Source organism: Taudactylus pleione, unplaced genomic scaffold (assembly GCF_031769625.1).
Source record: "Taudactylus pleione unplaced genomic scaffold, aTauple2 ptg001045l, whole genome shotgun sequence".
Lineage (NCBI taxonomy): Eukaryota > Metazoa > Chordata > Amphibia > Anura > Myobatrachidae > Taudactylus > Taudactylus pleione.
Genome location: NW_028285446.1, coordinates 588305 through 607533, shown reverse-complemented (window position 1 = coordinate 607533; position 19229 = coordinate 588305). Strand labels below are relative to the sequence as shown.

The following is a 19229-nucleotide window of genomic DNA, read 5'->3' as shown; positions in this document are numbered from 1 at the left end:
TGACATCAATATAGGAATATATATATATATATGTATAGAAAAAAAAAAGTAACACAACTGATACGCTTTTTTCTATAATGGACGGGCTGCATGTATCCTGTTGGGTCACTAGTCACACACCTACAGGTATCACAGATCAGTTTAGAAATGGATCCATGTTAAATTAGTGTATATATGCATATTGTGGTGAGAGGGGTTGTCTCATTCCTGAATTGCCCACATTCTGGTGGAATCAGCTCCCTCCAAGGGAGGCTGGAGTGACACCTGTGCGTTCTGCATTAACAGTGGAGGTGTGGAGTCCCAGGTTTTCACATTTACACAGACCCAGCTGGAATAATCACTGGAGCACAAGAAGGGTTTAAATCTCTCACACCTGATGCTCCTTGCTCCTGATGCCAGACAAGCTGGCCAGGTGATAGGCCAGGGGTGGTGGTTAGCATTAGGGTGCAAGGACCTGGAAGGTCCACAGATATTAGCACAAGGAGTGCTGAGACATTTACTTTTAGGTTTATTTGCTTAATTTCTGTTATGTGCCTGTGTGTAACCAGGTCTATGCTCATGTATGCTATGGTGCAGTGTCTGCTGTCATTAGAAGCCACTGCTTTACCAAGTACCTGCCTGTCTGGAGTCCTCATTTCTATACCACGTGTTACTATATATAAAAACCACCAATCTGTAGGGTAGTATTTGGGCATAGAGCACAAACCAGTAGGGGGCAATACCCCTTTTGATGGCAGCACCTGTATTTACAGCCCTGGTAATCATCCATTGCCTCTACCAGCCTGACACCGCTCTGATGCAGATCTCAAGACCGTCCGCCAGCACAAATGGGGTTAACCTGCCTTATTGTGTTCCCAGTCTAGCAAATCGACACCTCTGAGCCCCTGAGTGAGTCTGCGGCTGATTAAATTAATAAACGCAATCCCAATCTAAAGCGAGTTAATTGGGATGATTTATTTGGGTCTGACAGTTTTATGCATCTTTGATGAAGCATTATGAGGTTTGTTTTTTTATTTTGCATAATTTAACGTGCAGCCTGGAGCTGGGGTTCCGTCGGTCGCTCGCAGTCACAGCAGCGCCTCTGAAGACGCTGGTATTTATGATGTATCTGTCCACGCTGTATCTGCTGCTGTTTGCTGTGCAGCTGTCAGGGTGAAAAATCTGTTTAAAACAATCTCTTGAATCCCTGGGTTCTCACTATATAAATCTTACGCTGTTCAGATAATTCATTCAAAGTTCTGAAATATCTATTACTTAGTACTTATGTAGCAACAAGTGCGATATAAATGTGTCTCTCGCTCTCGTTTGCTGTGCCATTAAAATCTATTGGATGTGATACATCAAAACGTAAACAGACCTGTCAGATATACTTGTTAACTTGTTCATGGCTAGACAAGCTTATAATTCATTGTTCTGTAATATACACATTAACTTCAGGGCGATGAGCTATGGACACTCCAACCAACCCTACACCGGAAGATTTGGCAGTGAGTTAGACAGGCCGCCCTGATTACCACGTGTAGGGCCTGGGTTCCTCACAATACATCCAATGTGTGTCCTGACCCCACCAGGTAACACACCTCCCAGCAATTAGGTGATCCAGTCCCGATTTCAGGGGGACTCTCCTGCAGCTGATGGGGCGTTATCAGGTGAGGGTAGAGGTTGGGGAAGGACCTGTGACCGGGAAGCACAGAGCATGCTGCCGGGTGTGATGTCATCTTCCAGCTACACCACAGGGTCCCAGCGACACCAAAGTGATCCCCGTGCTCGGCACAAATTCCATCCAATCTGAACACCTACCTGCATGGCCAGACTGGGGACGAACCCTGACACTCAGCCCACAGCAAGGGGCGGATAGGTCTGTGTGTGGAGAAAATAAATAATGTTATCATCTAGAACTTGGGCTGTAAACGTATTTAATTGCAATGAGGTGAGCAAAATATTTCTGCAAAGTTTCAGAAAACATTTTATTACTGGTAATAACACTTTAGAATTGATTAGTCAAATATGAAACTATTCATCTAATAGCACAGCAAACAGAACTGCTGAAGCGCACCCGGGCTAAGACAATGTGATGTGCAAAGAATCTAATTTGCTACTGTACAGTACAGACCCCAATCTGATATGCTACTGTACAGTACAGACCCCAATCAGATGTGCTACTGTACAGTACAGACGCCAATCTCATGTGCTACTGTACAGTGCAGACCCCAATCTGATGTGCTACTATACAGTGCAGACCCCAATCTGATATGCTACTGTACAGTACAGACCCCAATCTGATGTGCTACTATACAGTACAGACGCCAATCTGATGTGCTACTATACAGTACAGACCCCAATCTGATGTGCTACTATACAGTACAGACCACAATCTGATGTGCTACTATACAGTGCAGACCCCAATCTGATGTCTTACTATACAGTACAGACCCCAATCTGATGTGCTACTATACAGTACAGACCCCAATCTGATGTGCTACTATACAGTACAGACCCCAAACTGATGTGCTACTATACAGTACAGACCCCAATCTGATGTCCTCCTATACAGTGCAGACCCCAATCTGATGTGCTACTATACAGTACAGACGCCAATCTGATGTGCTACTGTACAGTACAGACCCCAATCTGATGTCCTACTGTACAGTACAGACCCCAATCTGATGTGCTACTATACAGTGCAGACGCCAATCTGATGTGCTACTATACAGTGCAGACCCCAATCTGATGTGCTACTATACAGTACAGACCCCAATCTGATGTGCTACTATACAGTACAGACCCCAATCTGATGTCCTCCTATACAGTGCAGACCCCAATCTGATGTGCTACTATACAGTACAGACCCCAATCTGATGTGCTACTGTACAGTACAGACCCCAATCTGATGTGCTACTATACAGTGCAGACCCCAATCTGATGTACTACTATACAGTGCAGACCCCAATCTAATGTGCTACTATACAGTACAGACCCCAATCTAATGTGCTACTATACAGTGCAGACCCCAATCTGATGTGCTACTATACAGTGCAGACCCCAATCTGATGTGCTACTGTACAGTACAGACCCCAATCTGATGTGCTACTGTACAGTACAGACCCCAATCTGATGTGCTACTGTACAGTACAGACCCCAATCTGATGTGCTACTATACAGTGCAGACCCCAATCTAATGTGCTACTATACAGTGCAGACCCCAATCTGATGTGCTACTGTACAGTACAGACCCCAATCTGATGTGCTACTGTACAGTACAGACCCCAATCTGATGTGCTACTGTACAGTACAGACCCCAATCTGATGTGCTACTATACAGTGCAGACCCCAATCTGATGTACTACTATACAGTGCAGACCCCAATCTGATGTGCTACTATACAGTGCAGACCCCAATCTGATGTGCTACTATACAGTGCAGACCCCAATCTGATGTGCTACTGTACAGTACAGACCCCAATCTGATGTCCTACTGTACAGTGCAGACCCCAATCTGATGTGCTACTATACAGTACAGACCCTAATCTGATGTGCTACTATACAGTGCAGACCCCAATCTGATGTGCTACTATACAGTGCAGACCCCAATCTGATGTGCTACTGTACAGTACAGACCCCAATCTGATGTACTACTATACAGTGCAGACCCTAATCTGATGTGCTACTATACAGTGCAGACCCCAATCTGATGTACTACTATACAGTACAGACCCCAATCTGATGTGCTACTATACAGTACAGACCCCAATCTGATGTGCTACTATACAGTACAGACCCCAATCTGATGTGCTACTATACAGTACAGACCCCAATCTGATGTGCTACTGTACAGTACAGACCCCAATCTGATGTGCTACTGTACAGTGCAGACCCCAATCTGATGTGCTACTATACAGTGCAGACCCCAATCTGATGTGCTACTATACAGTACAGACCCCAATCTGATGTGCTACTGTACAGTACAGACTCCAATCTGATGTGCTACTGTACAGTGCAGACCCCAATCTGATGTGCTACTATACAGTACAGACCCCAATCTGATGTGCTACTATACAGTACAGACCCCAATCTGATGTGCTACTATACAGTACAGACTCCAATCTGATGTGCTACTGTACAGTACAGACCCCAATCTGATGTGCTACTGTACAGTGCAGACCCCAATCTGATGTGCTACTATACAGTGCAGACCCCAATCTGATGTGCTACTGTACAGTACAGACCCCAATCTGATGTCCTACTGTACAGTGCAGACCCCAATCTGATGTGCTACTATACAGTACAGACCCTAATCTGATGTGCTACTATACAGTGCAGACCCCAATCTGATGTACTACTATACAGTGCAGACCCCAATCTGATGTACTACTATACAGTGCAGACCCCAATCTGATGTGCTACTATACAGTTCAGACCCCAATCTGATGTGCTACTATACAGTACAGACCCCAATCTGATGTGCTACTATACAGTACAGACCCCAATCTGATGTGCTACTGTACAGTGCAGACCCCAATCTGATGTGCTACTGTACAGTGCAGACCCCAATCTGATGTGCTACTATACAGTGCAGACCCCAATCTGATGTGCTACTGTACAGTGCAGACCCCAATCTGATGTACTACTATACAGTGCAGACCCCAATCTGATGTGCTACTATACAGTGCAGACCCCAATCTGATGTGCTACTATACAGTGCAGACCCCAATCTAATGTGCTACTATACAGTGCAGACCCCAATCTGATGTCTTACTATACAGTACAGACCCCAATCTGATGTGCTACTATACAGTACAGACCCCAATCTGATGTGCTACTGTACAGTGCAGACCCCAATCTGATGTGCTACTATACAGTGCAGACCCCAATCTGATGTGCTACTGTACAGTACAGACCCCAATCTGATGTACTACTATACAGTGCAGACCCCAATCTGATGTGCTACTATACAGTATAGACCCCAATCTGATGTGCTACTATACAGTACAGACCCCAATCTGATGTGCTACTATACAGTGCAGACCCTAATCTGATGTGCTACTGTACAGTACAGACCCCAATCTGATGTGCTACTATACAGTGCTGTCCCCAATCTGATGTGCTACTCTACAGTGCAGACCCCAATCTGATGTGCTACTATACAGTACAGACCCCAATCTGATGTGCTACTATACAGTACAGACCCCAATCTGATGTGCTACTATACAGTACAGACCCCAATCTGATGTGCTACTATACAGTACAGACCCCAATCTGATGTGCTACTGTACAGTACAGACCCCAATCTGATGTCCTACTGTACAGTACAGACCCCAATCTGATGTCCTACTGTACAGTGCAGACCCGAATCTGATGTCCTACTGTACAGTGCAGACCCCAATCTGATGTCCTATTGTACAGTGCAGACCCCAATCTGATGTCCTACTGTACAGTGCAGACCCCAATCTTATGTGCTACTATACAGTACAGACCCCAATCTGATGTTCTACTATACAGTACAGACCCCAATCTGATGTGCTACTGTACAGTGCTGTCCCCAATCTGATGTGCTACTATACAGTGCAGACCCCAATCTGATGTGCTACTATACAGTGCTGTCCCCAATCTAATGTGCTAATATACAGTACAGACCCCCAATCTGATGTCCTACTATACAGTGCAGACCCCAATCTGATGTGCTACTATACAGTGCAGACCCCAATCTGATGTGCTACTATACAGTACAGACCCCAATCTGATGTGCTACTATACAGTGCAGACCCCAATCTGATGTGCTACTATACAGTATAGATCCCAATCTGATGTGCTACTATACAGTGCTGTCCCCAATCTGATGTCCTACTATACAGTGCAGACCCCAATCTGATGTGCTACTATACAGTGCTGTCCCCAATCTAATGTGATAATATACAGTACAGACCCCCAATCTGATGTCCTACTATACAGTGCAGACCCCAATCTGATGTGCTACTATACAGTACAGACCCCAATCTGATGTGCTACTATACAGTGCTGTCCCCAATCTAATGTGCTATTATACAGTACAGACCCCAATCTGATATCCTACTATACAGTGCAGATCCCAATCTAATGTGCTATTATACAGTACAGACCCCCAATCTGATATCCTACTATACAGTGCAGACCCCAATCTGATGTACTACTATACAGTACAGACCCCAATCTGATGTGCTACTATACAGTGCTGTCCCCAATCTAATGTGCTATTATACAGTACAGACCCCCAATCTGATATCCTACTATACAGTGCAGACCCCAATCTGATGTGCTACTATACAGTGCAGACCCCAATCTGATGTGCTACTATACAGTGCTGTCCCCAATCTGATGTGCTACTATACAGTGTTGTCCCCAATCTGATGTGCTATTATACAGTGTTGTCCCCAATCTGATGTGCTACTATACAGTACAGACCCCAATCTGATGTGCTACTATACAGTGTTGTCCCCAATCTGATGTGCTACTATACAGTACAGACCCCAATCTGATGTGCTACTATACAGTGCAGACCCCAATCTGATGTCCTATTATACAGTGCAGACCCCAATCTGATGTCCTACTATACAGTGCAGACCCCAATATTATGTGCTACTATACAGTACAGACCCCAATGTGATGTGCTACTATACAGTACAGACCCCAATGTGATGTGCTACTATACAGTACAGACCCCAATCTGATGTGCTACTATACAGTACAGACCCCAATCTGATGTGCTACTATACAGTACAGACCCTAATCTGATGTGCTACTATACAGTATAGACCCCAATCTGATGTGCTACTGTACAGTACAGACCCCAATCTGATGTGCTACTATACAGTACAGACCCCAATCTGATGTGCTACTATACAGTGCAGACCCCAATCTGATGTGCTACTATACAGTGCTGTCCCCAATCTGATGTGCTACTATACAGTGCAGACCCCAATCTGATGTCCTACTGTACAGTGCAGACCCCAATCTGATGTGCTACTGTACAGTACAGACCCCAATATTATGTGCTACTATACAGTACAGACCCCAATGTGATGTGCTACTATACAGTACAGACCCCAATCTGATGTACTACTATACAGTGCAGACCCCAATCTGATGTGCTACTATACAGTGCAGATCCCAATCTGATGTCCTACTATACAGTGTAGACCCCAATCTGATGTCCTACTATACAGTGCAGACCCCAATCTGATGTGCTACTGTACAGTACAGACCCCAATATTATGTGCTACTATACAGTACAGACCCCAATGTGATGTGCTACTATACAGTACAGACCCCAATCTGATGTACTACTATACAGTGCAGACCCCAATCTGATGTGCTACTGTACAGTACAGACCCCAATCTGATGTGCTACTATACAGTGCAGATCCCAATCTGATGTCCTACTATACAGTGCAGACCCCAATCTGATGTCCTACTATACAGTGCAGACCCCAATCTGATGTCCTACTATACAGTGTTGTCCCCAATCTGATGTGCTACTATACAGTACAGACCCCAATCTGATGTGCTACTATACAGTGCAGACCCCAATCTGATGTCCTACTATACAGTATAGACCCCAATCTGATGTCCTACTATACAGTGCAGACCCCAATCTGATGTGCTACTATACAGTGTTGTCCCCAATCTGATGTGCTACTATACAGTACAGACCCCAATCTGATGTCCTACTATACAGTGCAGACCCAAATCTGATGTCCTACTATACAGTACACTGTAATAAGTACATTTTCAACACTACTCTAGCATGCAAAAGGCTTCAAAGTTTTGACTAATATACAGTACAGACCCCAATCTGATGTGGTACTATACAGTACAGACCCCAATCTGATGTGCTACTATACAGTACAGACCCCAATCTGATGTGCTACTATACAGTACAGACCCCAATCTGATGTGCTACTATACAGTACAGACCCCAATCTGATGTGCTACTATACAGTACAGACCCCAATCTGATGTCCTACTATACAGTACACTGTAATAAGTACATTTCCAACACTACTCTAGCATACAAAAAGCTTCAAAGTTTTGGCTAATATACAGTACAGACCAAAATCTCACAGACTCTACAACACAGATACAGATTATAGTACTAGCATACAAAACAAGAACCCACAGTGATGGCTAGTGTACAATACAGACCAAAATCTGAAAGACTATACAACATCACTCTCTGCAATTACTGACATCACTCCCTGCCATGCCGACATCACTCCCTGCCATGCCGACATCACTCCCTGTCATGCTGACATCACACTCTGCCATACTGACATCACTCAATGCCATGCTGACATCACACTCTGCCATACTGACATCACTCCCTGCCATGCTGACATCACACTGCCATACTGACATCACTCAATGCCATGCTGACATCACACTGCCATACTGACATCACCCCCTGTCATGCTGACATCACACTGCCATACTGACATCACTCCCTGCCATGCTGACATCACACTGCCATACTGACATCACTCAATGCCATGCTGACATCACACTCTGCCATACTGACATCACCCCCTGTCATGCTGACATCACACTGCCATACTGACATCACTCCCTGCCATGCTGACATCACACTCTGCCATACTGACATCACTCCCTGCCATGCTGACATCACACTCTGCCATACTGACATCACTCAATGCCATGCTGACATCACACTCTGCCATACTGACATCACTCCCTGCCATGCTGACATCACACTGCCATACTGACATCACTCAATGCCATGCTGACATCACACTCTGCCATACTGACATCACCCCCTGTCATGCTGACATCACACTGCCATACTGACATCACTCCCTGCCATGCTGACATCACACTCTGCCATACTGACATCACTCAATGCCATGCTGACATCACACTCTGCCATACTGACATCACTCCCTGCCATGCTGACATCACACTGCCATACTGACATCACTCAATGCCATGCTGACATCACACTCTGGAAGTGTATCTGCAACTTGTACTACAGATCCCCATCCTTCAGTTGCCCCGGCGTGTGCAGGTCTATACTCACAGCTGCGTCATCTGCCTGACATCTGTGGTTTAAAATGTATGGCGCAAAAAGCTACTTGTGCTAGTCAGGTAATACCGGAAACTGTGTGTATGTGACGTATCAGCGGGCGCCAGGTGAGAACCACAGATTGCATTTGCTCAATATGCCAAAGATGGAGAATCTGCAGGAAAGATGAGGGCTGCCTGATACACTGCGCTAGAGAACGTATCTACCCAATGACTACACACTGGATAAGAGATATACTTGTCCTTTTTAACCCAAAACAAAAATTTTACGTTCTGGTGTAGTTCAACCTTTTACACATAAAGGTGGCGTTATATACTTTCAGCTGAAACAGGCCCTGAACCAACAATCCCTCCATTAGTGTGATTTATATTTATACTAATATCATGACTTAGATTTTATTCATTCCTTAACTTCTTACAATTGAAAAACTAGGAAGAAAGTTGGGATAGCACAGTCACTGTGCGCGGATTATTGGCCATCAATTTTTATTATTGCATTTTCATTGCTCTAACCTGGCAGTCTCAAATTGTCCTTTGACAAATTAATCACACTAATTACCTTAATGAGATCACTGTGAACTTTCACTTTCCTTACGTCCCTGCAATTAGTTTCTTCATCCAGACTCTCCCACATCTCTGCCCATTATTATGGGAGCTTCAAGTGACTGCAGCCCAGGAAAGAGATAGAAGCAAGAATGACTCAGCGGCCAAGTGCAGCAAGTTGTGCTATATTACACAGAGTAATGTGATCGGCCTGCCCTACGCTGGGGTATATTACACAGAGTAATGTGATCGGCCTGCCCTACGCTGGGGTATATTACACAGAGTAATGTGATCGGCCTGCCCTACGCTGGGGTATATTACACAGAGTAATGTGATCGGCCTGCCCTACGCTGGGGTATATTACACAGAGTAATGTGATCGGCCTGCCCTACGCTGGGGTATATTACACAGAGTAATGTGATCGGCCTGCCCTACGCTGGGGTATATTACACAGAGTAATGTGATCGGCCTGCCCTACGCTGGGGTATATTACACAGAGTAATGTGATCGGCCTGCCCTACGCTGGGGTATATTACACAGAGTAATGTGATCGGCCTGCCCTACGCTGGGGTATATTACACAGAGTAATGTGATCGGCCTGCCCTACGCTGGGGTATATTACACAGAGTAATGTGATCGGCCTGCCCTACGCTGGGGTATATTACACAGAGTAATGTGATCGGCCTGCCCTACGCTGGGGTATATTACACAGAGTAATGTGATCGGCCTGCCCTACGCTGGGGTATATTACACAGAGTAATGTGATCGGCCTGCCCTACGCTGGGGTATATTACACAGAGTAATGTGATCGGCCTGCCCTACGCTGGGGTATATTACACAGAGTAATGTGATCGGCCTGCCCTACGCTGGGGTATATTACACAGAGTAATGTGATCGGCCTGCCCTACGCTGGGGTATATTACACAGAGTAATGTGATCGGCCTGCCCTACGCTGGGGTATATTACACAGAGTAATGTGATCGGCCTGCCCTACGCTGGGGTATATTACACAGAGTAATGTGATCGGCCTGCCCTACGCTGGGGTATATTACACAGAGTAATGTGATCGGCCTGCCCTACGCTGGGGTATATTACACAGAGTAATGTGATCGGCCTGCCCTACGCTGGGGTATATTACACAGAGTAATGTGATCGGCCTGCCCTACGCTGGGGTATATTACACAGAGTAATGTGATCGGCCTGCCCTACGCTGGGGTATATTACACAGAGTAATGTGATCGGCCTGCCCTACGCTGGGGTATATTACACAGAGTAATGTGATCGGCCTGCCCTACGCTGGGGTATATTACACAGAGTAATGTGATCGGCCTGCCCTACGCTGGGGTATATTACACAGAGTAATGTGATCGGCCTGCCCTACGCTGGGGTATATTACACAGAGTAATGTGATCGGCCTGCCCTACGCTGGGGTATATTACACAGAGTAATGTGATCGGCCTGCCCTACGCTGGGGTATATTACACAGAGTAATGTGATCGGCCTGCCCTACGCTGGGGTATATTACACAGAGTAATGTGATCGGCCTGCCCTACGCTGGGGTATATTACACAGAGTAATGTGATCGGCCTGCCCTACGCTGGGGTATATTACACAGAGTAATGTGATCGGCCTGCCCTACGCTGGGGTATATTACACAGAGTAATGTGATCGGCCTGCCCTACGCTGGGGTATATTACACAGAGTAATGTGATCGGCCTGCCCTACGCTGGGGTATATTACACAGAGTAATGTGATCGGCCTGCCCTACGCTGGGGTATATTACACAGAGTAATGTGATCGGCCTGCCCTACGCTGGGGTATATTACACAGAGTAATGTGATCGGCCTGCCCTACGCTGGGGTATATTACACAGAGTAATGTGATCGGCCTGCCCTACGCTGGGGTATATTACACAGAGTAATGTGATCGGCCTGCCCTACGCTGGGGTATATTACACAGAGTAATGTGATCGGCCTGCCCTACGCTGGGGTATATTACACAGAGTAATGTGATCGGCCTGCCCTACGCTGGGGTATATTACACAGAGTAATGTGATCGGCCTGCCCTACGCTGGGGTATATTACACAGAGTAATGTGATCGGCCTGCCCTACGCTGGGGTATATTACACAGAGTAATGTGATCGGCCTGCCCTACGCTGGGGTATATTACACAGAGTAATGTGATCGGCCTGCCCTACGCTGGGGTATATTACACAGAGTAATGTGATCGGCCTGCCCTACGCTGGGGTATATTACACAGAGTAATGTGATCGGCCTGCCCTACGCTGGGGTATATTACACAGAGTAATGTGATCGGCCTGCCCTACGCTGGGGTATATTACACAGAGTAATGTGATCGGCCTGCCCTACGCTGGGGTATATTACACAGAGTAATGTGATCGGCCTGCCCTACGCTGGGGTATATTACACAGAGTAATGTGATCGGCCTGCCCTACGCTGGGGTATATTACACAGAGTAATGTGATCGGCCTGCCCTACGCTGGGGTATATTACACAGAGTAATGTGATCGGCCTGCCCTACGCTGGGGTATATTACACAGAGTAATGTGATCGGCCTGCCCTACGCTGGGGTATATTACACAGAGTAATGTGATCGGCCTGCCCTACGCTGGGGTATATTACACAGAGTAATGTGATCGGCCTGCCCTACGCTGGGGTATATTACACAGAGTAATGTGATCGGCCTGCCCTACGCTGGGGTATATTACACAGAGTAATGTGATCGGCCTGCCCTACGCTGGGGTATATTACACAGAGTAATGTGATCGGCCTGCCCTACGCTGGGGTATATTACACAGAGTAATGTGATCGGCCTGCCCTACGCTGGGGTATATTACACAGAGTAATGTGATCGGCCTGCCCTACGCTGGGGTATATTACACAGAGTAATGTGATCGGCCTGCCCTACGCTGGGGTATATTACACAGAGTAATGTGATCGGCCTGCCCTACGCTGGGGTATATTACACAGAGTAATGTGATCGGCCTGCCCTACGCTGGGGTATATTACACAGAGTAATGTGATCGGCCTGCCCTACGCTGGGGTATATTACACAGAGTAATGTGATCGGCCTGCCCTACGCTGGGGTATATTACACAGAGTAATGTGATCGGCCTGCCCTACGCTGGGGTATATTACACAGAGTAATGTGATCGGCCTGCCCTACGCTGGGGTATATTACACAGAGTAATGTGATCGGCCTGCCCTACGCTGGGGTATATTACACAGAGTAATGTGATCGGCCTGCCCTACGCTGGGGTATATTACACAGAGTAATGTGATCGGCCTGCCCTACGCTGGGGTATATTACACAGAGTAATGTGATCGGCCTGCCCTACGCTGGGGTATATTACACAGAGTAATGTGATCGGCCTGCCCTACGCTGGGGTATATTACACAGAGTAATGTGATCGGCCTGCACTACGCTGGGGTATATTACACAGAGTAATGTGATCGGCCTGCCCTACGCTGGGGTATATTACACAGAGTAATGTGATCGGCCTGCCCTACGCTGGGGTATACTACACAGAGTAATGTGATCGGCCTGCCCTACGCTGGGGTATATTACACAGAGTAATGTGATCGGCCTGCCCTACGCTGGGGTATATTACACAGAGTAATGTGATCGGCCTGCCCTACGCTGGGGTATATTACACAGAGTAATGTGATCGGCCTGCCCTACGCTGGGGTATATTACACAGAGTAATGTGATCGGCCTGCCCTACGCTGGGGTATATTACACAGAGTAATGTGATCGGCCTGCCCTACGCTGGGGTATATTACACAGAGTAATGTGATCGGCCTGCCCTACGCTGGGGTATATTACACAGAGTAATGTGATCGGCCTGCCCTACGCTGGGGAATATTACACAGAGTAATGTGATCGGCCTGCCCTACGCTGGGGTATATTACACAGAGTAATGTGATCGGCCTGCCCTACGCTGGGGTATATTACACAGAGTAATGTGATCGGCCTGCCCTACGCTGGGGTATATTACACAGAGTAATGTGATCGGCATGCCCTACGCTGGGGTATATTACACAGAGTAATGTGATCGGCCTGCCCTACGCTGGGGTATATTACACAGAGTAATGTGATCGGCCTGCCCTACGCTGGGGTACATTACACAGAGTAATGTGATCGGCCTGCCCTACGCTGGGGTACATTACACAGAGTAATGTGATCGGCCTGCCCTACGCTGGGGTACATTACACAGAGTAATGTGATCGGCCTGCCCTACGCTGGGGTATATTACACAGAGTAATGTGATCGGCCTGCCCTACGCTGGGGTATATTACACAGAGTAATGTGATCGGCCTGCCCTACGCTGGGGTATATTACACAGAGTAATGTGATCGGCCTGCCCTACGCTGGGGTATATTACACAGAGTAATGTGATCGGCCTGCCCTACGCTGGGGTATATTACACAGAGTAATGTGATCGGCCTGCCCTACGCTGGGGTATATTACACAGAGTAATGTGATCGGCCTGCCCTACGCTGGGGTATATTACTGGCCTACGCTGGGGTATATTACACAGAGTAATGTGATCGGCCTGCCCTACGTTGTGCTATATTACACAGAGTAATGTGATCGGCCTGCCCTACGCTGGGGTATATTACACAGAGTAATGTGATCGGCCTGCCCTACGCTGGGGTATATTACACAGAGTAATGTGATCGGCCTGCCCTACACTGGGGTATATTACACAGAGTAATGTGATCGGCCTGCACTACGCTGGGGTATATTACACAGAGTAATGTGATCGGCCTGCCCTACGCTGGGGTATATTACACAGAGTAATGTGATCGGCCTGCCCTACGCTGGGGTATATTACACAGAGTAATGTGATCGGCCTGCCCTACGCTGGGGTATATTACACAGAGTAATGTGATCGGCCTGCCCTACGCTGGGGTATATTACACAGAGTAATGTGATCGGCCTGCACTACGCTGGGGTATATTACACAGAGTAATGTGATCGGCCTGCCCTACGCTGGGGTATATTACACAGAGTAATGTGATCGGCCTGCCCTACGCTGGGGTATATTACACAGAGTAATGTGATCGGCCTGCCCTACGCTGGGGTATATTACACAGAGTAATGTGATCGGCCTGCCCTACGCTGGGGTATATTACACAGAGTAATGTGATCGGCCTGCCCTACGTTGTGCTATATTACACAGAGTAATGTGATCGGCCTGCCCTACGCTGGGGTATTTTACACAGAGTAATGTGATCGGCCTGCCCTACGCTGGGGTATATTACACAGAGTAATGTGATCGGCCTGCCCTACGCTGGGGTATATTACACAGAGTAATGTGATCGGCCTGCCCTACGCTGGGGTATATTACACAGAGTAATGTGATCGGCCTGCCCTACGCTGGGGTATATTACACAGAGTAATGTGATCGGCCTGCCCTACGCTGGGGTATATTACACAGAGTAATGTGATCGGCCTGCCCTACGCTGGGGTATATTACACAGAGTAATGTGATCGGCCTGCCCTACGCTGGGGTATATTACACAGAGTAATGTGATCGGCCTGCCCTACGCTGGGGTATATTACACAGAGTAATGTGATCGGCCTGCCCTACGCTGGGGTATATTACACAGAGTAATGTGATCGGCCTGCCCTACGCTGGGGTATATTACACAGAGTAATGTTATCGGCCTGCCCTACGCTGGGGTATATTACACAGAGTAATGTGATCGGCCTGCCCTACGCTGGGGTATATTACACAGAGTAATGTGATCGGCCTGCCCTAAGCTGGGGTATATTACACAGAGTAATGTGATCGGCCTGCCCTACGCTGGGGTATATTACACAGAGTAATGTGATCGGCCTGCCCTACGCTGGGGTATATTACACAGAGTAATGTGCTCGGCCTGCCCTACGTTGTGCTATATTACACAGAGTAATGTGATCGGCCTGCCCTACGCTGGGGTATATTACACAGAGTAATGTGATCGGCCTGCCCTACGCTGGGGTATATTACACAGAGTAATGTGATCGGCCTGCCCTACGCTGGGGTATATTACACAGAGTAATGTGATCGGCCTGCACTACGCTGGGGTATATTACACAGAGTAATGTGATCGGCCTGCACTACGCTGGGGTATATTACACAGAGTAATGTGATCGGCCTGCCCTACGCTGGGGTATATTACACAGAGTAATGTGATCGGCCTGCCCTACGCTGGGGTATATTACACAGAGTAATGTGATCGGCCTGCCCTACGCTGGGGTATATTACACAGAGTAATGTGATCGGCCTGCCCTACGCTGGGGTATATTACACAGAGTAATGGGATCGGCCTGCCCTACGCTGGGGTATATTACACAGAGTAATGGGATCGGCCTGCCCTACGCAGGGGTATATTACACAAAGTAATGTGATCGGCCTGCCTTACGCTGGGGTATATTACACAGAGTAATGGGATCGGCCTGCCCTACGCTGGGGTATATTACACAGAGTAATGTGATCGGCCTGCCCTACGCTGGGGTATATTACACAGAGTAATGTGATCGGCCTGCCCTACGCTGGGGTATATTACACAGAGTAATGTGATCGGCCTGCCCTACGCTGGGGTATATTACACCGAGTAATGTGATCGGCCTGCCTTACGCTGGGGTATATTACACAGAGTAATGTGATCGGCCTGCCCTACGCTGGGGTATATTACACAGAGTAATGTGATCGGCCTGCCCTACGCTGGGGTATATTACACAGAGTAATGTGATCGGCCTGCCCTACGCTGGGGTATATTACACAGAGTAATGTGATCGGCCTGCCTTACGCTGGGGTATATTACACAGAGTAATGTGATCGGCCTGCCCTACGCTGGGGTATATTACACAGAGTAATGTGATCGGCCTGCCCTACGCTGGGGTATATTACACAGAGTAATGTGATCGGCCTGCCCTACGCTGGGGTATATTACACAGAGTAATGTGATCGGCTTGCCTTACGCTGGGGTATATTACACAGAGTAATGTGATCGGCCTGCCCTACGCTGGGGTATACTACACAGAGTAATATGATCGGCCTGCCCTACGCTGGGGTATATTACACAGAGTAATGTGATCGGCCTGCCCTACGCTGGGGTATATTACACAGAGTAATGTGATCGGCCTGCCCTACGCTGGGGTATATTACACAGAGTAATGTGATCGGCCGCCCTACGCTGGGGTATATTACACAGAGCTGCTCTGTACATGATATGCAGTTATGTAATCGGCCTGCCTTACGCTGGGGTATATTACACAGAGTAATGTGATCGGCCTGCCTTACGCTGGGGTATATTACACAGAGCTGCCCTGATCTGTACATGAATGATCTGCAGTAATGTGATCAACCTGCCTTACGCTGGGGTATATTACACAGAGTAATGTGATCGGCCTGCCTTACGCTGGGGTATATTACACAGAGCTGCTCTGATCTGTACATGATATGCAGTAATGTGATCGGTCTGCCTTATGCTGGGGTATATTACACAGAGCTGCCCTGATCTGTACATGATATGCAGTAATGTGATCGGCCTGCCTTACACTGGGGTATATTACACAGAGCTGCTCTGATCTGTACATGATATGCAGTAATGTGATCGGCCTGCCTTACACTGGGGTATATTACACAGAGCTGCTCTGATCTGTACATGATATGCAGTAATATGATCGGCCTGCCTTACGCTGGGGTATATTACACAGAGCTGCCCTGATCTGTACATGATATGCAGTAATGTGATCGGCCTGCCTTACGCTGGGGTATATTACACAGAGCTGCCCTGATCTGTACATGAATGATATCCAGTAATGTGATCGGCCTGCCTTACACTGGGGTATATTACACAGAGCTGCCCTGATCTGTGCATGATATGCAGTAATGTGATCGGCCTGCCTTACGCTGGGGCATATTACACAGAGCTGCCCTGATCTGTACATGATATGCAGTAATGTGATCGGCCTGCCTTACGCTGGGGTATACTACACAGAGCTGCCCTAATCTGTATATGAATGATCTGCAGTAATGTGATCGGCCTGCCGTACACTGGGGTATATTACACAGAGCTGCCCTGATCTGTACATGATATGCAGTAATGTGATCGGCCTGCCTTACGCTGGGGTATACTACACAGAGCTGCCCTGATCTGTACATGATATGCAGTAATGTGATCGGCCTGCCTTACGCTGGGGTATACTACACAGAGCTGCCCTGATCTGTACATGATATGCAGTAATGTGATCGGCCTGCCTTACGCTGGGGTATATTACACAGAGCTGCCCTGATCTGTACATGATATGCAGTAATGTGATCGGCCTGCCTTACGCTGGGGTATATTACACAGAGCTGCTCTGATCTGTACATGATATGCAGTAATGTGATCGGCCTGCCTTACGCTGGGGCATATTACACAGAGCTGCCCTGATCTGTACATGATATGCAGTAATGTGATCGGCCTGCCTTACACTGGGGCATATTACACAGAGCTGCCCTGATCTGTACATGATATGCAGTAATGTGCTCGGCCTGCCTTACCCTGGGGTATATTACACAGAGCTGCCCTGATCTGTACATGATATGCAGTAATGTGATAGGCCTGCCTTACTCTGGGGTATATTACACAGAGCTGCCCTGATCTGTACATGATATGCAGTAATGTGATCGGCCTGCCTTACGCTGGGGTATACTACACAGAGCTGCTCTGATCTATACATGATATGCAGTAATGTGATCGGCCTGCCCTACGCTGGGGTATATTACACAGAGTAATGTGATCGGCCTGCCCTACGCTGGGGTATATTACACAGAGTAATGTGATCGGGCTGCCCTACGCTGGGGTATATTACACAGAGTAATGTGATCGGGCTGCCCTACGCTGGGGTATATTACACAGAGTAATGAGATAGGCCTGCCTTACGCTGGGGTATATTACACAGAGTAATGTGATCGGCCTGCCCTACGCTGGGGTATATTACACAGAGTAATGTGATCGGCCTGCCCTACGCTGGGGTATATTACACAGAGTAATGTGATCGCCCTGCCCTACGCTGGGGTATATTACACAGAGTAATGTGATCGGCCTACCCTACGCTGGGGTATATTACACAGAGTAATGTGATCGGCCTGCCTTACGCTGGGGTATATTACACAGAGTAATGTGATCGGCCTGCCCTACGCTGGGATATATTACACAGAGTAATGTGATCGGCCTGCCCTACGCTGGGGTATATTACACAGAGTAATGTGATCGGCCTGCCCTACGCTGGGGTATATTACACAGAGTAATGTGATCGGCCTGCCCTACGCTGGGGTATATTACACAGAGTAATGTGATCGGCCTGCCTTACGCTGGGGTATATTACACAGAGTAATGTGATCGGCCTGCCCTACGCTGGGGTATATTACACAGAGTAATGTGATCGGCCTGCCCTACGCTGGGGTATATTACACAGAGTAATGTGATCGGCCTGCCCTACGCTGGGGTATATTACACAGAGTAATGTGATCGGCCTGCGCTACGCTGGGGTATATTACACAGAGTAATGTGATCGGCCTGCCCTACGCTGGGGTATATTACACAGAGCTGCTC

The 19229-nt window shown here is 47.5% G+C and overlaps 1 long non-coding RNA gene across 1 annotated transcript in view; it reads right to left on the bottom strand.

Moving 5' to 3' along the window:
- Nucleotides 1–951: 951 nt before the first annotated feature.
- The window catches only part of LOC148453985 (uncharacterized), a 48635-nt gene continuing 30357 nt past the window's right edge, over nucleotides 952–19229 (bottom strand). The window contains exons 2-4 of the long non-coding RNA XR_015874853.1: nucleotides 9631–9736; nucleotides 1801–1860; nucleotides 952–1144 (exon numbers count right to left, since the gene is read on the bottom strand). This is a non-coding gene — a long non-coding RNA (uncharacterized LOC148453985). The remainder of the gene's footprint in view (nucleotides 1145–1800; nucleotides 1861–9630; nucleotides 9737–19229) is intronic.